We start from the raw sequence: 21,482 nt of genomic DNA, 5'->3' as shown, positions 1-21,482 counted from the left end.
TCTCCCTTCTTTTTGAACCGTGTCTGATCCCAAAATCCTGCACAAGCCTGCTGGCCTTTTTCCTCCAACACCAGCCCTACAGCAGGCCCAAATGGGCTTACAGATATAACACAGGTGAATTATTTCTAAAGGCCAACTTCAGCTTAAAAAGGCTAATCTCACTAGGTGCCCTGTATAGTCCCTCGAGAGAAACGTAGACTCTCCCCAGGGAGCCCAGCGGGGAATGGGTTGTTGGTTAATAGTTGCCATGTTGGCCCAATGCAAGAGCCTTTCTTGTCCATTCTGAACCCTCCTCTGAAAGGCCTTATCTCATCCATCACAGAAGTAGAAAACAAAATTTTTACCATACCTGAAGACTGTTATTGGGTCCTGTCTCAGTTTTCCCCTTTTAGGGTAAACCATTGAAATTCTTGCAGTCCTTTCCACATAAATTTTGTTTTCTGGACCTCTGATCCTGTTCAGTGCTCCAGTCTAAGCTCTTCCCAGATGGCATCTGATTTTCTAGAAATGCAGAGCCCAAATATGGTGCCTCACCAAGGCCTTCTCCCTGCTGAAGAGAGCAGGAGGATTGTTTCATGTACCTCAGAGGCAAAAGGAGCCCTCATTCCTGTTAAAGAGCATTCTGGTGGTTGGGGCTAGAGCTCTTATTTGTTAAATCATTTTCAATTCCAGGTCTGTTCTCTAAAGGATGTGTTGCTCTTCTTCAGTTGGAATAATCTGCAGACTTAATAAGCATGCTCTCTGTTTTATCATCCAGATCATTAGTGGAAGTATTGAATAGCCCTAGACCCAGGGCAGCTCCCTGTGGATCACAGGGGTCCATACCGCTATTTTGATGCTGAAGCACTGATAACTGCTTTCCAAGTACTGCTTTCCAACCACTTTTGCATTCTCCTTGCAATGTGAAGTCCCTATGCTTCCTTAATTCAGCTATGAGACTGCTATAAAAAACAATGTCTAAAGTCAGGATATGTGATGTCTGCAGTTGATCTTCTACCTACAAAACCTATCACCCTCTCACAGGAAGAAATTATTTTGGTTTGACACAATTTGTTCTTGAGAAATCCATGGTAGCTGCTACTTAAATCCTGCTTTCTCCTAGGTGCATATATGCAATGTGTTCAACTATTTGTTTCAGGTTTTTTTTTCTTTTCTTTTCCCAGGTTTCATGTTGCTTCTATTTCATTTTTCCTTTCAGAGACGGAGCCAAAACCAAGAGCTGTGGATTTGGACAAGTGGACACTGATAACGCACATCCTACATGTGAGTACTGTTTGAGGCAGGGGGAGGGATGGTTTTGCGCAAGGACCCAAGGCAGAAGCTCTCTCCTTGAGTCTGCCACATTTCCAAGATGACAAATTTCAGTGACCCAAGGCTCTTTGCAGAACGTTTGCAGATAGGCCTTCCCTGCTTACACAATTCTTGCTAGCCTTTTAGTTTGGGTTTTGGTTTTTTTTTTCACTCACACTGTGAGTCAAGGACTGCTACTGGCTCAAGAGCTCAGAACCGACCCTGATTTTTAAGTGTGATTTAGTTTCAGGTATAAACTTTACAGGCAGTTACAAAATGAAAGCTATTACAGAAAATGGTGATGTTTTCTCTCTTTTCCTCAATTCCCTCCCCTCTAAACAAGGTCAGGAATGTTATGAAGCTAACATCATTAATGGTTGCAAAGTGTTTCGAGATCCCTGAATGGAAGGGCTTATATAAGCAGGAAAGTCTTATTAGGATAATTATAATTGCTAACTGTATTGGCACAATGTAGATCACTTAATGAGTTATTTGGCTTTTCCTTTCTCTCTGTCTCTCCACCTCGGCTCCCCAAAGCAACATAAACAGACTGATTTTAATTGGCAACTTTCATTCCTAGCAAATGGATTTTTCACTGAAGTTCAAACTCAGCAGCAACATTTAGAAAATGTGAGTTGGTTTCAGATCAATTGGAATTTGCAGGGCCACGGTAAAGAGGAAATTCTCTATGCTCTTTGAACTAGAGCACACGCTGAACCTGCCTTTTGAATTATGAGCACTTCTCTCTCCATTACCTTGCAGTGTGTTCACTGCAAGAGCTGTGCTCAGCTGTTGACAGATGCTTGTGACTAATATGATGAAGGTGAATTGATGACTTAGGCTGGCGACTAACATGATATAGCTAATGGTCTCTGTGGAGGAAAAGAAATCCCTTTTGTAGTTTGATCTCCCACTGCTGTGTTTTACTCTCTTGGTTTTGCCAGCATTTCACTTGTGTAGGTTTGAATGTGCGGTCTTCTGGAACTGACCCAGAGACAGGATGAGGAAACCAACTCTTGCTGTTTTATTAGGACTTAAAGGACTATTGATAATCACCTAGCTTCCTTCCAGTAAAACTTCTTCTCTCAGCTGCAGTAACCACTCATGTTTATCCCTGTGACTGAGAAGTGGCTACTTAAAGCTTTATAAAAGTGGATTAAGAAAACTATTAAGATTTAGGAAATTATGATCTTGTAGGTATTACTACCTTAGAGTCAGTAATATCAATGCTTAAATCAGTAGGGGTTTACTTGTTGAGCCCTGAAAATTGTATCTAATACGCAGTGTGGACCCATTTGGAAATGGCAAGTGTGCTGACTGCTATAGAGCGTATATGCACTTTCTTTCCTTTCTTACTTCTTGTGGGTTCCTTAGAAGTGGTCCCAGAGGTTGTTTGTCCATGCACTGAAACACCATGCGTTTAATTTATACAATTGCCATTATAAGTAATATAGTACTTTATTATTATTACTGCTTGTCGTGGTTTAACCCCAGCCAGCAACTAAGCGCCACGCAGCCGGCTGCTCACACACCGCCCCCCCTCCACAGTGGGATGGAGGGGAGAATTGGAAAAAAAGTAAAACTCGTGGGTTGAGATAAGAACAGTTTAATAGAACAGAAAGGAAGAAACTAGTAATGGTAATAATAACAATAATAAAATGGCAATAATAATAATAAAAGGATTGGAATATACAAAACAAGTGATGCACAATGCAGTTGCTCACCACTCGCCAACTGACACCCAGTTAGTTCCCAAGAGGTGATCCCTCCCAGCCCCACTCCCCCCAGTTTATATACTGGGCATGACATCACATGGTATGGCATATTCCTTTGGCCAGTTTGGGTCAGCTCTCCTGGCTGTGTCCTGTGCCAACTTCTTGTGCCCCTCCAGCCTTCTCGCTGGCTGGGTATGAGAAGCTGAAAAATCCTTCACTTTAGTCTAAACACTACTTAGCAACAACTGAAAACACCAGTGTGTTATCAACATTCTTCTCATACTAAACCCAAAACATAGCGCTATACCAGGTGCTAGGAAGAAAATTAACTATCCCAGCTGAAACCAGGACACTGCTATAGAATATTTAGCTGGAACTCATACCTACAGATCTGTCCCTTTCTGCTAAATGTTTTTAAAGTATACCAGGAGTGAAATCTCCACCCTATAAAACAAATAACGTAGCACAAAAGGTTGTTCCCCAGCTTTTCAAGTTCACCTTCATTCCTGTTGTCAGCATGGGGGGAATACACAGCTCTTACAGTACAAACCAGGGGCTTCTGAACCCTAGTGTCGAGGAGAAAGTGTCTGCTCAGCTGTGAAACCAGGGAGGGATTGGTTACTTGCTTAGCCTTCACTTATCTAGGCTTAATACTCAAGGGGCTACAAAAGAAATCCTCAGTAAGCAAGAGCAGCCCAAAGAACTGTGCAGCCCCACTCTGTCCGTGTTTAGCTGCTGAGCTGAGAAACCCTCATGGAATACCACGAGGTGAGATGATGTGCAAATGGGCATCTTTATGGCAATGTCAAAGGGTGGTGATGATTGTCATGAGTGAGTAGTGTGGCATAGCCCCACAGCACTGTATTCGGTTGTCAGAAGGACAAGTCCCAGTCTGTATTTGCTGCTCCATCAGTATTTCATTCTGCACTACTCAGATAGCAACAAAACAAAGCCACAGCTACTACTCAGTTCAACTTTCAAAAGTAGCTGAAGTTTTTCATGCACTATTCTTTAGGTTGTCATGTTTACCTCTGGATAAATCACAGTGGACTCGATCATGTTTTTAAAACATGGGGGATGTCAGATGTGTAAATCCTGAATTGTGCCTCAGGGTCCTTCTGAAGCAGCAGAATGGGCTGGGTTCTGCCTGTTCCCCTTCCCACCCCCCATACGCTTGGTGGAGAGGACGGCTTACACTGTACAGCTGCTGTCAGGTTTTTCCTAGTTAAAAATTTAAATCTTACTGCCATCCTTACTAAAGATAATGCTGATGTTTACAGCCCCTGGAAGCCGTTAGATAAACATACTATGTCCATATTGCCTGCCTTGAATCCAAAATGTTACAGCAGGAATCACATCCCATACAGACTATCAGCTATATTCTTGCTACAGCAGAGCTCTGTTGCAGGCCTAATTAGCTCCGTATCTCACTTATGTGTATGTGTGTGTGTGTCAAAAAACACTCTGACACGAAAGCCTCAGAACATCACCATGTCTCTGAGGGAATGCTGCCTCATCTCTGCTCTCTGTTCAGCCTCAGACTTCCCACCTTGTGCTTAATACTCAGCATAATGTTCCTGGTCCTGTTGGGCTGGAACATATTCACCCCTTGGCAGTCTAGCTGAACGTTTCACATACAGCTCTGGGGACTCTTGCTTTGTGTACCCATTTCTGCAGTTAGCTGTAGTGCCATCTAAGCCCAGGGCTGGGGAGATGACATGTGCTGCAGCATGCTGCTCTGCACCACAGCTCTGCAGTAAGCCCTAGTCGTGGTTTGGCACTGCCCCAACAACCTTATCTCCCTCTAGACCTCCTCAGTGCTGTACAGCATCCGTGTGGCAGCCCTATGAAGAGTTTGGGTATCTCGAGATACCCAGTCTGAGGTGCCCTTGTTCTGGTCAACCATGCCAAAGAACAGGAGGAAAGCTAAGACTGAAAACTCCTGTTCTGTTTGTGTCTCAGAGGTGTGATCTCGGTGTGCACAATATGGCTTTACCTTCACTAGGACAGGTAACAGCAACCAGCCCAGCACCTGGCTTACTTCTTGAGGAGCTTCAGTCACTGATTCATCTTCTGTTACTAGTCAACCTGCTTCCATACAGATTGAGAGTATCAAGGTGGGATGCAGTGCCATACAAGCACCAATAACAACACTGAGCTTGACATAGGGAACGTTTCTTTGTGCGAGAGGTTCCTAGTTGTAGTGACAGCTCTCATTTTTTCCCAGGGAAAGGTTATTTTTAAAGGCCTTTCCCTTCAATTAGGACAAAAATTGTTATTATTTGAAGGTACATTACATTTTTTAGAAGCAGAGAGAAAAATGCTTAGAAAGGCCAGCAGTGGCATTTTCCACCATAACCAGTGCCACCAGTCTCCGCATTGAGCAAGTTTCCTTTAAACGCTTCATCTCACGCTACCTGACGGCTCAGCATTGTGGGGACCTGCATGGCGGAGCAGATTGCTGTGCTTACAGGCTCAGTGCCATTCCTGGGGGCTCTGGTCCTGTGAGTGAGAACGAGGAGGCATTTATATAATTTTGGGAACATTCTGCCTTTTCTTGGCATGAAGTATTCCCATGCCCTTAAAATACTTTTTTTTTTTTTTTTTACACCATAGTTCTTTCACTGAGGACTCTAATGCTTTGAAAGGAAGATTTGATTTCTGCTGTTCTGTGGAAGTGATGTGTTTATAGCATCCCACCTCACCTCTTTCTCCCAGGTTTTGTGGCATTTAAAGAAGAAATTGGACCACGACTGTGCATCAGCTGTGGGTGAGAAGAGTGCTGGTGGGTGGCAGGTCCAGGCAGTCCTGCCTGCTGCTGGCTGAAGACTGCCCAGAGTAGCAGTGGGAAAAGCTCTTGAGAAATAGTGAATATATCAGAAAGTGGAAGAGAACTGACATAATTTACTGCTTCAGTGGGGACCCGGCAAGGCCTAATAGCCCCAAAATGGGAAAGGAGAAGTTCTGAAATCCAAAATCTTTCTGATTTTCCCCTTTTTATTTATTAATGTTAAAGAAATAGGAAATTCTCAGCTAGTTCATTCCTGTGGTTTGCAAACAAAACTTGTTTGTTGTTTTGCTTTCCTTTCAAAAAGGCATTTCTTTATTTAAATATTGACCTACCAATTTAAAAGGAGAAGAGGTTTAGGAAAAGGATCAATAATCTGAAAATGAGATGAAGGATTTTGTGTTGGACTGAATGGACCATTTTACCCAAAATGACATTTTGAGGGTTTTTTCTTTTTGTTGGCTGAAAGGTATTTTTATTTGGACCGGAGTTGTTTTGTTTCAGCATTACAAACTGCTGCATAATTCCAGAAAGTCACAAGCAGGTGAGACTCCAATAATTGTTTATTAGCTACGGATGGTGAAGCTAAGGGAATTAATTCTTGGACTTGGGATTTTTCTGCTATTTTCCCATGCTTTATGCATTTTGGCTTATCTTTGCTTCTTGCTCCTTTGCATTAACACTCCTTCCTTAAGCATCTCTTTAATTGTGAATCTTGCAGCAATTTTTTGTTTTCTGTGTGTGTGTGTTTTATTTTAATTGCTCCACCTACAAACTGTTGAAACTCTTCAGGTATCACCAAGGAGAGGGAAATGTGGATTGGGACTGGGCCAGCAAGCACTGCAGGCTCAGCTGTAGTGTTCCTGAAGGCGTAGCAAACAGGAGAAAAATGATGATCAGTAGGTGTATTGCCAGGACACTTAGGTACCAAAATTCAGTTCAGGGCAGTGTTATGCTGACCACTAGTGCAAGAAGTAATCCCTGCCATGGACACCTTGTAGTCTAGGTAGACACGGTCTCAGGTGGAGTTGCAGTACCAGGAGATGGAATCGCTTGGTGGGAAGTAGGGGACTATCGGCAGTGTGACACTGGCTGCAGGGACCCGAGCCTGTGCCTGTTCCATCAGGAGGGATGGGGCACCGGGAAGGAGCTGTGGGAGATCCCCGCTGCCCTCACCGGTTGCAGGCAAAAAAGCCAGAAGGCAGCGTGCCATTTTGTACAGTCAGCCTGCTGTTATCCTGATCTAGCATGACAAATTGGTGTTCCCAGAGTGGCAGCAGAGTAATCAGACTGTGACAAATGGTTTACTTAGAGCAATTTGTTTTCATTTTACTGAAAATTTCCGCAGTCTTAACAAAAGGTTCCCCCCGCCTCCTCACTCCCACCACCTCCTTCTTCCTTTAATGGCATTTACATGATGTTGAGAGAGGAACTTGGACCTGACCTATGGCCAAGAGGGCAGCGTGGCAGCTGGGAGATCACTTTTCCGGGGACCCCTGGCTTTTCACAGCTGGTAGCGGTTGCTGGAGGCGATGTGCTGGTGAGTGTGAAGCTCCCCCTCCATTAGCCATAAGGCTGTACACATGCTTTTGCCTGCCTTTCTCACATGGGGGCTGAGCTACCTCTCACCTTTTGCAGGTTGGTTGCTGGTAGATGAAGGTTGTGTGGGAGCATGGGTTTCCCTGAGGGTCTGAAAAGGGTGTCTGTCAGTGTGGCACCTTTCACAATTACTAACACCCAAGCACAGCCCTATAGCAGTATGTAGCCGGGAAAGGGGAGCTGTGCCTGCCTGAAGCACCGCTAGCCACAGCTGCCCTGTGGGTGACAGGACAGCTGTGCAGCCCCATCCCTGTTTGCGGCACGGCTGGATCTGTCTGCTTTAGCACACTTGCAAAAGCCAAAGAATACAGAGAGAAGGGGAAAACTGCTAAAAAGGAAACAATGCCAAAAACTGACCAGGAATTTGAGAGTGTTCAAGTCCCTGTCATGACAGTGCCTCCAGCTGGCCCTGGGATGGGGACCTCACTGCCTTTCCCTGCTCGAGTCTCAGCCCAGTCTGGCACGGGGCTTTTCAGTACCACGGTGCCATTGCAAGGTTAAAAGTTGGATGGATTCACCTGCTTGGCTTTCCTGGCAGAGGGATGAAAAAATGGGTAAACTCTGCATTGCCTGTTTAGCAGAACTTCACCCTGCCCTGTGGGAGGGAAGTAACTGCCGTGAGACTGACCTAGGAGCGGGCTGAACTCAGGCTCCTCATCTTCTGCTTACTCTAGTTGCTCTCATTTATAATTACGCACTGCTTCCGAGTGCAGTTCTTGCAGTTTCAGCAGACAGTGCTTTCCATGGGGTGCAGGAAAGGGAGACTGACACCTTGTGTAAAATAAAAGGGTAGTGGTACGCGGGGGCTGGAGCCAGGGGCTCTGTGCCATGGGGAAGAGGCCAGGAGGGCAGGAAAGAGTTAGGCTGGCGGCAGGGGACTCTGCAACAGTTGGCCTTCAGACATGGGTTATTGAGATGAATATTGAGAGTGCCCCACTCAGTACCATTCTCATGCAGGCCAGCAGGCCTGTGCTACCCAGCTCTTTTTCAGTTCTGGCTCCTTTCCTGCCTGGTCTTTTCCAAAAATGCATCACTGGCCAGGGCAGAGTACCTGAGGCTCTGCAGATGTGACACGTGCTGCTGCACTCCTTTGAACCCGCACCAAAGCCAGAAAAAACTATTTGGTGCCTTCTGGGGTGCAAGCCTTGCTTCTGCACAATTGGTGGGCCTGGAGCATTGGAGGGTGAAGTGATGGAGTCATGGATTTTCTCCATCATGCTGCCTGTGGCTGCTACTTTTTTAAATCCACATGCAATTGTTTAAAGATTATCTCAGTACAGGCTAACGGGATGAAATGCTCAGGCCACTCTCATATGGGAGGTTGGACGTGACAGTCTATAATGCTCTCCTTTGACTCTGAGGGCTGCCCATAGCCTCAAGGGCTTGATTTGGCAAGCTGCTGCGTTAGGTGCTGGTACTACATCTTGCATCCTTGTGCTACTGCACAAATACTCAACAACATGATGCAATTTAATGCTACGTCCCCCGTGCAGCCACCAGAGACATCCATCAAGGTCTGGGCAGCAGCCAGCCCAGCCCTCTTCTTGCACTTTGTCGCAATGGCAGTTGTGTCTGAAAATAGTGCGGTGCCACTTAGAGAGCCTGGCAGCGTAATGGCTTTCCTTAAATGAAATTCCCACTCTGTTGGCAACTTTGCTCTTTGCAGAAGCCCTTGGAAATAGCATAGCGGTGTGTAACTAACTGATGCCCACTGGAATGTGTCCCTGGCCTTGAGTGGAACGAGCTTTCTGCTATACGCTCATACAACAAAATGACTTAAGTAAGACCATTATCACAACATGGTTTTCATAATGTATTAGCAAACATAATAAAGCGATGGAAAATTACTTGCACTAATCAGACATCCATAAATAGACTCAAACAGTATGTTTGACTCTCAATTGGAGTGAATAATTTATCAACTGATGAAATCCGATCATTTTGTACAACCTGCCAGTAGTTTTCCAGTGCATGTTTTTACTGTCCATATATCTCTATTAGATTGACAGATTTGGGTGGTTCAGAATGGAAGTAGTTAGGGAAATGGCATGTGTAAGTAAATAAAGCTGGATTTACAGCATTGGGGCACTACTCTCAGATAGCTAACACCAAAATGGGGTGCTGTTACATATTTAAATAATAGCTGCTCTGTGTCTCACAGGTGATTTCTTAAGACCTAGGGAGAAAGAAGAAAAAAACCCAAACCTCCAACCACCATATATAACCTTCCAGGTAGTGTAAGTAGGGCAGGAAAGCTGCCCAGAGCCCCCACAGTCCCTTCTGGGGTTGCTCAAGGAGAGCAGTGGGGTGTGATGGCAAGGGGAGGAGATCACAGCACTCAGTGTTTCAGTCCTGCTTTGTCGGGGTTGGTAAGTCCCAGTGGTGAACACCCTTCAGACACCATCTTTCTGTCTCCCTGCTCCCTGTCCACATCTCCTCTCACCGTACCTGCTCCCATCCGCACCCACATGGGGATTTTCTGAATGTTTTGATGTTTGCTTTCCTTCCTTGATGTTAAACACTAGTTCTCTGTTGCTGTTTGGATATGAGACATTTGCCTCGATGACACAGTAAAGTCTGTATTTGAGTGCAGAATCCCACATGGCTGCAAAACTTCGAAAGAGGTACAATTAAAAAGAAATTACAATTGTGCATAAAATTAATATTAGGTGGCTGCGGAGGTCTTAGGCAAAGTCTCGTGAGAAGTGCAGTGTTATATTGAAGGCCAGGCCTGAGAGCCTGAGCTTTCTCTGCACAGTCACCTCATCCTGTGCCACGCAGACCTGAAGTCGCTGCGTCCCCACACCTTTGGAGGCTGGTGCGGGATCCCAGGATGCTGCTCCGGTGCCCTATGGCAGCCAGGCTGGAGCTGGCATTGAACCCTGGCCAGGTTGGTGCCAGCAACTGGGCTGACCCACGGCCAGCAGGGGGAAGTGGATTCCCCGCTCCTCCAGTACGTGCAGCTCGCATGTAATCTGTGGAAATCAGAGGGTGGTCAGTTGGAAAGGGGGATGACGAATCTTAAGTGCTTTTTACTCTGCAAACAGGATAGGTGTACAAAAATGCAAATAAAGATACTTTCTGCATTTGTTTGGCTGCTTCTTTTGCACTAAGGGAACATGCCAATAACCTGTCATGAACTGAGGAGCTCTGGTTTCAGTGCTTAGTGTGATGGTCCCAGTTCTGCTCTCCTTTGAGAGCTGTACCAGTGAAACTTCTGCTGACTTCCCTAGGAAGAAAGGGAGGAACTTGGCATCAGACGATTTGCAGGGCTGCTTAGCAGTAATTTAAAGGAATTAAAATGAAAAACACCAAGGGGGTGAACCAGTCAGCCAAGGAGCATTTGTAGGGCTAGCTGTGTGTGAAGCAGGGTAATAACTGTTGCCATTTCCCTTCAAATTTGCAGCTGAAACATCCCTGTGATCCCCAAAGGCCATCGGTTCAGTTCTGAAGGAAGGAGGAGAATTGAGAGAAAGAACAGATTTTCAGTACTGGATCAATACTTCGGGTAGATAGAGGTGTGAGTATAGAATAAATATTAAAAATTACTGTATATCAGCATATAAAAGTAAGCATATGAAATATATACCTTTGGCAAGTCAATAAAGTTAGTCTTAGTGTTGTTACTTTGTACTGGAAATATTTCCTGTGTCTGTCTCAGAGTGGTGGCAGGTTAGGACCCATAATTAGCAACAATTTATAGGAAAAAAATGCATTTTTTTCTGTATTAAATTGCTGCAAAACCAGATCCCAGCCTGGATTGGCACAGAGCAGTGAAACCTGGAGAATGCCTAGGAAGACTTAGTGGCTTTTTGAAAGGAGAGAGGGTCTACATACACCAGAAACACAATCCTTTTTAACTCAATGACAGCGTTGCTTGTTACTTACAAAACTAAAGCGGTTTCTCTAGCATTTCCTCTTGTCATTCTTCAGGCCAGCCTGGGCTCAGCACGGCATGGGTGGGGGATGTGGCCAAATAGGGAAAGAATGGCCAAAGCTTTGGATTTGGCAGAGCTTTCTACTGCTTGCATTTCTTGAGTACTGTCGCTGCCTTCAGTGGGACTAGCTTTTGTCCAAGCCTCTCAATAATTAGCACTGCTGGCAGCATTATTCTCCTCAGATACACTCAGCCAAATAACACTGTTGTGTGGCTCTGGGCTGGCAAGCTGGGACATGCCAGGAGTGTCGTTTGGAGGCTGGAGCTGTGTCTTGCCACTTGCCAGCCCTCACACAAGAAGAATTAGCTTAAACCCAGATTCACTGGATCAGGTATTCTGGGCAGACACAGAAATGCTGATCCACCACAGTTTCTGTTCTAGCTGCTTCAGGTCTTTTACGGTAATGAAGCTGGTGATGATGTTAGCCCTAGCACACACCTCTGTGTCTTGTAGCACTGGCCATGGTTACTGTGATACAAGGACTGGTTCCTCCAAAATGTCTTTCTTGGCCTGGCCTGGACAGTGTGGTTCATCTCTTCCCTCTCCCTTGGGGATAAACCCCAAGTTATTCTTGTACAACTTGTTGAATGGAATGGTATATGGGAGAACGTGCCAAGCTTGTCTTGAAGGATGGCATCAAAATTCAGGATTGGGGTTCACAAAATCCAACATTTTCTTGCATCGTTAAATATCAGTCTTGAGGATGCTCCCTGGGTTTTGTTGTTTATGCATTGCTAAGGTGACATTTGACACTTCAAGTAGGAAAGACAAAATGCAGTGTTTGGCAAAGCTGCTAAATGTTCATCAGTTAGTGATGAACTAGTTAGTGATAAGAAATTGATGTTCAGGTCTTTGGGTAATATCTGAAGCAAACAGTTAAGGTCAAATCCTTTACCCATCTGCATCAGTGTCCTTCTGTTGACTTAATTGGGATTAAGACAATTTACCAGCTACGTACCTCAAAAGAGTACTTATTTCCTGGTGCATCAGCAGCAAGATCAGAGCCCAGGAGAGTTATTTAGCTGTGAATACGCAACGTGTTTGGTGCCGATTCCCTGCAGGTTCCCTTGTGCGTGCAGGCAGAGCTCACTGCTCTCCCTTCTGGAGCCCACGTGCGTTTCAGCATTTGTTGTTTGCTGTGTGCTTTTCTCTTTTGAGCCTAACGTGGCCACTGATGATTTTATGTGCCTCTTCTACCCCAAAAAAGGACACCAGGAGCTTCTTAATCAACAGTGTTTCATTGTCATCATTTTGAAAACAGAGAGTAGCTGCTGATAATGCCACAACACTTTCTGACACGGTTTTACATGACACCATTTGCAACTGGAAGGGAAGATGGTGATGTGAGGGAAAACAGGTTTTACTAGGTTTTACTTTTCTGCATCATCTCACCCAAGGAAGATATTACTTTTGGAACTCAAGGAAAAAGTTGCAAATTCCTACAGCTGTAGAGCACAAAACCGGAGCCATTTAGCAAGGCCGAAATAACAAACTCTCAGGACTGAGGCAGAGGAGGACAAGGAAGGTGCAACCCATCTCCCCTCCCCCAGGCTGTCTGGGGGTTGTAGAGAGGTGGACCAGGGAACGGACATATGGAAAAATGTATCTCATCCTAATTACATCCCAGTTATCTCTGACCCAAGAGCTGCAGCAGTGCACAAATGTGTTCCAGGGATGAAAAGAAAAGCTACATTTTCAGAGAGCAGCATCAGTGCTTTTTCCCGGTGCTTGCTACAGCAGGGCTCTGGCCTGCCTCTGATATAGTAACAGCTGGAAAAGGAGATTGATGTTTATTTTCATCCATGACCTATAGATTAAACTGTCTTCTTCAGCCTTGTACATTTGTCCAGTATATGATCTATACCCTGGTCCCTCCACTGACCTGTTGACGCCACATTGGCTTTTAGTGCAGCATTGCCATCTTTTAACATTGCTCTAAGGTTCATGGCTGCATGAAGCAGGGATGGGGGATTACAGGAAGACCTGATTTCCAAAAACTGAAACAATATATTATTGGAGACCTCTGGAAGTAACCCTGGTAATGATCAATTCTGTGAGTTTGCTGTTTGAGCCTTTACCCACTGAGATGTTTGAGTATTCGCAGCAGGGAGAAGCAGCAGCTAGGTATGCAGTTGGGGTTTTTGCCTCCTAAAGATTCATGAACAAACCAACCATCAAATCCAGAGGAGTATAAATAACGCTGGAAAATCCAGACAGATATTCACCTTAATTCCCTCCCAAGTGGGGAGGACTGACTGTGTGAAATTCCGTCTGAAAGAAAAAACCCTTCATTTTTACTATTTATTACAATAAAACAAAAAGCAGCCCACATTTTCTCTGAAATGGGAAGCATGACACAGTCAGTATTACATTTTCTTTCTGGATGCAAGAAAATGACCTTCATAGCTCACTTGAGGCTTTGTCTCTTTAGAGTTATGGGCCATTCCCTTGTTAGTGGTAATAAACTGCATTATATTCCACTTCACACTGATGGGGTTTTTCTACATAATGCTAGGGAACTTAAAAAAAAGGAAAGAAAAAAGGTCAGCGAGTTTCAAAATGTGCTTTATTAAAAAGGATATAAAAGGGAAAGAGCTCGTATCACTTCTCAAATGGTATGTGTTATATTAATAAGCCATTATGTTTTAAGCGCTATTTGTAAGTGTTGTGCACACATAGTTTGGGATGTTATTATACCGTACACGAGGGTACCAGATGTTCAGCACACAGAATGGACTGGGACAAAAATCAGGGGGAGCCACAGAGATGGTGGCCCCTCTGCTGCTGAGCATGGCTGAGGAGCTTCACCTTGGCCATCTGAGTCAATGGCAGGTCCCAATATCTCAAGCCCTCCTAAATTTTTGGCTCTGTTTTTAAAGAACCGTACCTGAATGACAGAGACCAGGGCACTGTGTTAGTGCAAGCCAAAACCCCCATTGGCATGCTGTGCCTTTAAATAATGCACAGAAACTCCCTTATCTCCCCTCTGCACTTTTGGCCTCCTGATAGGCCTGTAATTAGCACAGATTTTTCACATCCGTGAATAGATTGGAAATTTGGAAGCACTTAATGAAAAAGGTCAGTTACCTTGACCAGGCTGAAATTGCAGTTAGCGGACATTTGCTTGCTCCCAAGGCTGGCAGCATACAAATACATGAATATGAACATACTGCACGCAAAAATGCAAACACCCTGTGTAATGTTTGCAAGGATAGGACCTTGCATTCAGCATGACTCCAGCTCCAAGGGCTTTCTTGTGTTTTGGGGGCATTTCCTCCTAGACTTAGTAAGGCAGGGCTTGCACACAATCCCCAGCTCTAGAGCTGGATTAGGACATGACTCTAGGTCCGGATTAACTAGCAATCCAGATTAGCACCCTCCCATATGATTTGAGCCAAAGTCTAGGCCCAAGCCACGTGTTTCTTTCATGGTAAATCCAGCACCTCACCCACCTCAGCTATTGCATTTGGTGGTGGTGCCAAAGCCTGTGTTTCCAGTAGGTTTTGTCTTGGGGAACTAGTTTCGATAGGAAACTAGGGGTTGTTTTGGTTTGCGGTCAGGACCAGGGCCTCAAAGGTCGCTGCCTGTTTTGGTTTTATATTCCTGAAACAAGGAAGTGCAGGAAACACTCCACCTGCAATCTTGTGGGCTTTGGGGACAGTTAAAAAAATAACATGAATCAAGTAACACCCTCTGGATACAGGAAGGAAGTGCCCCTGCAGCAAGGGACTGGCTGGTTTTGCTCCCATGGCATCTTCTGTGATGCCTCCTGTTCGATATTTGTGGACTGGAGGATGACAGCAGAGGTCAGAGGCGGCTGCCTCCAAAACCGTATCTACAGGCTGGGAAGTGATTAAAGGAGTCCTGTGGAAACAGAAAAAGATGTGTGAAGCACAGTATGATTTCCTGTCTCTCCCTGTAGTTCATGAGTTTAATGCAGATTTCTAAGACACTGGGCAATAAGTGCATAATGCATTTTTATTTATCTGTTTCAATCTCTCAGACTATGCTAAATTATGACAAAAGTAAAATAAGAAACTCACACAGCAAATCCTCCAAACGACTGTTAAATTAGGAAAGCTCAGATCCTTTCGTTTCTGGATCTCTTAGGTGCAGGTAATACATAATGGGAGAAGAAGAAGGTCCCAGCTACTAATTACACACTTTGAACTGAAGCTTATGATTGGCAGCTGCAAGGATTCTTACAACAACATGCAAAGCAACATGTCCTATGCTTAAAAAAACCCACATGCCTTTTAAACATTTATTTTTACTGTGTGTGTTTAATACTAAAAGTGATTATAGCACATTGCTCTTCACCTTAATTGTTTGGCAAATGTCATACTGTAAAAGCAAATCCCTCTCTTGCACTTACAGAGTGCGATGACATTCTCACGCTGCCAAGAATCCCCTGCAAGACACTTACGGGAGCCCCCTCCCCGTAGGACAGTTTGTGAGCATTTCATAAACCTTTCCACGCAGAGCATCCCTCGGAGATGAGGAAATTACTTTATTCCAACTTCTTTAAACCTGGAAAACTGAAGTACAGTAAAAGCCCCAGATCCCCTGTGGTGCTCAGATGCATAAATCCCCCTGTGACTGAGTTCTAAGTTCATCCCACCTGACTTTCAGGGTGTGGCTGACAGGAGGGTTGTGCTGGAAGTTTAGTTACCCTTAAAAATCAGTTATCAACCACCAGACCACTTTGTTGCTTCCCCTTCCATCTCTCTGCAACCCTAAAGCTGGCTTGCCCACCAAGTGCAGAGCTGGTTCTCCAGCAATGCATGGCCAGATTTCCAAAGGATGTCAGCACCAATTATTTGAACACCTGGCACCATTTGGATCTAGTGTTTGTTTGGTTTTGTTTTTAAAAGAAACTGGGCCCTAGCATGTGCACCATGTGTTCATTAGCGCGGAAGAAAGACAAGTGTAATGAACTACTCTTACCTAGGAGCAAAAGCAGAGCAGAGTAAGACTCGCAGCTCAGCACAGCCAGAGCTGTCAGGGCAGAACTGGTGTCTCTGTGATAAGCTGGATAGACCAGGCAGGGACAGCTGGGTCTTCTCCAGGACCGGCTTCTCCTCTGACTGCCCATGAGGGTGCCAATGGTGAGACTGCAGTGGTACGGCTAGATCACCACTAGGAAAGGAAATTCAGGACCTTCAAACTTGTTGCATGTGTGGAAGTTAGTGCCTGGCTGCTGGTGCTCCTTGCTGCTGTTTGCTGGTTGTCATTTATAGAATAGAGCAAGTAGAGCTATCAGCGTCTCAGGAGATGCCTGATGCCTTGCAAGATCAGGTTCTGGAAATAAGGAATCCACTTTATATCACAATGACTGTCACCTGCGCTTTCCGCTCCACTAGCCGGATTTATTGTAAGGCTGCATCAAACAAATGGAGTCATAAGCTGCACTGTCCCCAGGGCAACTGGATGAATTAAAATATCCAAGACAATGATGAATGCTGCCAAAGGTGTTGATATTGGGTTGCTGGACCTGTGGTCTCTGGCAAAGCCCAAGAAACGGTCTTGTCGCAGGGACACTCCAGAGTTACTGTTCTCAGCAACAGGGGAATTGGGTTCCTGTTTCCTCCGCCTTTGCTATCAAAGGGGCAGCCAGGCTCTGCGATAAAGCATGCTGACTCTCCACACTTTTGAGAATGAAAAGCTTCATATCTTCAAGTTTAGTTTTCACAGGTCTCATCACCTCCTTCCCTCCACTGCTCCAAAATTCAGCCAAATAAAACATAGATCAAAACATGCAGCAATACATTGTGGGCCCTATGCCACTGCTGCTGAAATCAGCAGTGGCAAAACTCCTTGTCATTTAAATGACATGAGATCAGGGATATGGTTATACATTTTGGCTGTGCATTGTTACAATATTCTTTGTGTGCGTCCATGCACATGAATTTTATGTTACATATGCTTATACAGGTATGTACACTTAGGAGAGATGAGTGCCTTTTATCTACAAGCAGCAAATATGTGTCTGTGTAAATGTAGATTTCTGTGTGTGTGCTGCTAACATATGTTTAAACTGGCATGAGGCCTGGACTGTGAGTCTTTGTAGAGTGTGTATCCCCATATGTGTACGTAAAAAGCTAGTCTGCTTTTCAAATTGTAGAAGCCAGTTCTGGATGTAGGCTGTAATGGAGACCTTTGATTTATAAAGCCTTCTCTCTTTGTGGCTCTTTGCGTAGGATATCCATGTGATGCAAAATCTGAAATTGGTGATGGATCGTTATCTGCTGGGCTGCAAGGAGAAAGCTCCGTGTGTAACCCCATCAGGTACAAGCTCCTTGTATGATGCCAATTTATTTTACAGGTGGTCAGCCATCCGAGGGGAAACTTTAATTTGAGAGAGTCTGTACTTAACAGCAGCAGTCCAGAGCCCTGCCATGTCCTTTCCATCAACCCCTTTTGTTCCTTTCTATAAAAAAAATATTATTGGGAGGCCCTTCACAGGGGAGGAGAAGTCAAGGAGGGTAGCAGTGTATCTACTCATGGTAGCAATGGCAGCAATGGCCAGCCCAGCTCTTGGCTGACTGCAGCCTTGTGCTGATGGGCTGGCAAATGATCCCCTGCCAGGAAACATGACAAAAAGGAGAGGGTTTTTTTGGCAACTCTGCCCTCGGGCCCTCAGCTCCCATGGGGGAACTGTGACCCTGGGGAAGACCAGGAGCAAGCTGTCTGCTTGGGGGAGAAGCAGGGGTTACGCATGGGCCCAGGTGCTCTGAGAATGACTCAAAATCAGAGCAAGGTAAGCAGTGCATCTGTTCATACCCAGAAGAAATCCATCCATTGCATCTACGTCAGCTGTACCAAATCGGTCACGCAGCCGCAGCTACCTGGGGCTGCATGCTTATACACAGAAATTATACAGCCTCATCTCCAGCAACCCCCTTCTCACCTGGTGCACATTTTCCCCTTCCCCAGCCCCATCCTCCCCTGCTTGCATGTTTCTGTCTCCAAAGAAATCACTAAGGGAGAGATACATTTCTTTTCAGCATCTTGCTGACCCCCTTTCTCCTCCCCCCAAGCCCTGAAATTAATTAAATGATGTCACGCTTGATTTTATCTGATTTGGAAGCAATTCATCACCCTTTTGCTGGTTCTATTAGTCCAAGCGATCAGCACATTAATTCATTTGTGAGACTAAGCTCAAGGGTAATTACAGTGAGGAAGCTTAATGCCTAAACGTGTTAATGTCTGTAATCAGAACTATTTTCTCAGTGCAGAACAATTGTTAGACAATTACACTTGGATATGATTGCCCTGGTAGGCAACAGACGCTGTATCAAGAGGGGAATAGCAGAAGCTTGTTTTGCAAGTAGTGTATTATCAGCAAATTCGACTCTTTGCAATCTCTCTTTTTCTGGATTCTGCACAACTCACCCCTTCCTCAGGTTTTTGCATTATTAAACAAGTTGAAAAGTCATGTCTCTTTTTCAGGCTGGGTAGTGTGGGGCACAGAGGAAAATAGACTCCTCTGCTTTTTTTCTGGCATAAATGTCATGGGCTTTTTCTTCTGGTGTCCTGGTTTATGTCCATGGAGAGAAATAATGAATTTAATAGGCAGCCCTTTGCTTCTCAGTAGACCCAATTTTTTTTCTGTTCTACAATCAGTGCTTTCCAGTCAAAAGACATCTAGGACCATGTGAACTTTAGGACTGAGATTCTCCCTCTTCTGCCCATCTGGAGGACTCTTTGTTGACCTCATGGTGGGGAAGTGTCTTGTCAGGGTAATTCTGGACTTAATGTAAAGGAAAAGTAGCTGTTGATGGAGGGGCCCATATGGGCACAGTGGGACCACACAAGTGTAGCAAGGGGGCACAAAATCTTTCTGGGCAAGGTCATTTCCTCTTGTTCTCTCCTCTTCTGACTGAGCTGTCAGTGCCCTTGTCAGACCAGAAAGCTTCTAGTTTTATGTCAAGTATCCTAAATGTGTCATTTCCTTCATGCCTATCTCCAGAAGGAAGTAAGGAAAATTACAGCTAAATGTACAAAGTTCAGCTTTTATTAAAAAGGCACCTGCCCACAGCGTGTCAGGAAACATCCCATCCGTCCGATCACTCAGCTTAACGCTCAGCAATAACCCCACCTATGCTGCACAGCATGTATAGTATACAGCGGCGATGTCTACTGATACACGGTCATGTGGGATGAGCAGGCACGCCGCAGACTGCCTAGATGCCATGTTGCAAGGCGGTTTCAGGGAAAGATACAGCTCTGGCTCCTGCCTGCGGAGGGTGGGCTGTGGCAGAAACCGGTGTTGCTTGGCCATACAGAGGCACGTGGCAGTTGCAGGCAGGTTTTGTTCAGCTTCTTCCCTCCAGATATAGAAGCCCTCTAAAAGTGAGAATCAGTTTGCTGCAGTGTCTGTGAGCTGGATGGGGTGTCTGGGCAGAGGGATGGCCGGGAACACCACAAAGTCATTCCTCTTCCTCCCTGGGCAGCCACAGTGACTTCCACTGTCACTGAGCGAGTCCAAGCACTTGTGCTTTTCAGCTGGAGAGAGATTTTATTCCAGCTCAACCTGGAGGCCCTCCAATGCACAAGGCACTGTACCTTGCAGAAATTCTCATTTGGGGTAATGTCCCATACACCGCTGGTCTTGAAAAATGCATTTCTTGGTATTTGAAGAAAAGCCTCTAGCTGTGCTGGATTGGCAGCATCCTCAGAGGCCCCTGTGTTAGTCCTTAGCAGCAATCCCAGCCTCCTGCCACAAATGAGGCAGGGGAGGAAATGAGTTTACAATGATGTGTTTTGCAGACACGGTGAAGCTTGTGCCAGTGACAACCAGAAGAAGAGTTGTCTGCTTGGATGGTTTCAGAAGGCTGTCTGTCTACACTGAGAAGAAGGCAAGAATAAATCTAAAGTTTCTGTTGTCATTAGTGGTATAGATGAAGAACAAACGATTTCTTTTCCTCAGGAGAGCAATCCTCTCTGGTCTCCAGCTGGACTTGCAAAGGGGCTGTGGCAGTGACCTCCTCCTGTCTCCACATCTGATTTAGCAGGACTGGTATTAGCACCTCCCTGCTTTCTCCAAAACCTAGGACACAACAAAGCCCTGCTGGGGTGCCCCAATGAGGTCTATGCCCTCTCTTAACAGCACAAGAGCAGGGAGACTCTGCGGGTGGGAAAGACAACATGGCCTGGGCAATCGCGAACCAAGTGCTGTCCTGGCCACTGACTTGCTTCAGTGCGACCCTTTGCCTGTTCAGGCTTGTTCCTACTCCAGTCTTTAGGTTGGTTCACTTGGGAGCTTCCCAGAAGAGAAAACCAGCATGTGCCAAGGGTTCGTACAGTGCCCAGCACGCCAGCGAGAGCAGCTTCACGAGGGCAGTGTGGGAAACCTGCCCAAAGGACTATGAGGGCTGCTCCTGCCAAGGGGAGCGGTTAGGGCTGGGGCGGGCTGCGTGGGGACAAGATGGGCAAATTTCTCCCGCTGAGGCAGCCCGGGGCAAAATGATGGCTGGCTTTGCTGTCTGTCATCCCAATGCAGTCTTCCTGGGTCTCGCTGCAGGTGTGCCAAGGAGCGTGGCACAGCAGGCAGATTTTGACAGAATGGTGTGAAAACTTAACAAGGTAACTCCACTGTTGAATGAGTTAAAAAATAATGAAATTCAGGGCAATCTCACATTTGTTCTCACCCAGCTATCAGGTCTGACAACAGGGAATGTAAGCGCAATAGGATGTTATGTGAAGAGGTCTGAATTTTGCTTTGTTTCTTCTCCTTTATGCTGGAATACCTTCTTAGCAGTGTAGAAAACCCATTTCTCACCCTTTCACGTTTTCCTGGCAGATCTTTGAATATTAATGCTGTCACCAGCTTCCACGAGTTGAAGCGATCTGTGCTGGGTTGATGAGGGTTGTAGGACACGAGTGACGTTCCTCCGCCTCCCCCTCTCCTGTGCAGGCAGCAAGCAAAGCCCCGGGACTGCAGTGGCACGTTGTGCTGCAATACAGGGCGCTCACCTGCTCGGCAGGGACCCTGGCCTGCGAATCAGAAGGTCGGGGTTCATTTGTTGGCTCTGGCACCGGCTTGCCAGGGAAGCTTAGGCAAGGCATCTCTTCCCGTCTTTTGCCTGCCTCACGATTTTAATCCAGTCTCTCTGGTCCTTGCTCTGCTGATGAGGTCGAAAGCATGTT

At 45.6% G+C, this 21,482-nt stretch overlaps 1 long non-coding RNA gene across 1 annotated transcript; it reads left to right on the top strand.

The window, feature by feature from the left end:
- Positions 1 to 1,202: 1,202 nt before the first annotated feature.
- Positions 1,203 to 20,200, top strand: LOC115343158. Its single transcript, XR_003924010.1, has 3 exons — positions 1,203 to 1,263; positions 17,531 to 17,618; positions 20,103 to 20,200. It is a non-coding gene; the product is annotated as an uncharacterized LOC115343158 (long non-coding RNA).
- The last annotated feature ends 1,282 nt before the right edge of the window (positions 20,201 to 21,482 follow it).

This window comes from Aquila chrysaetos, chromosome 6 (assembly GCF_900496995.4).
Source record: "Aquila chrysaetos chrysaetos chromosome 6, bAquChr1.4, whole genome shotgun sequence".
NCBI classification, from domain to species: domain Eukaryota; kingdom Metazoa; phylum Chordata; class Aves; order Accipitriformes; family Accipitridae; genus Aquila; species Aquila chrysaetos.
Note: the sequence above shows the minus strand (reverse complement) of the source record. Positions and strands in the feature narration are given on the sequence as shown.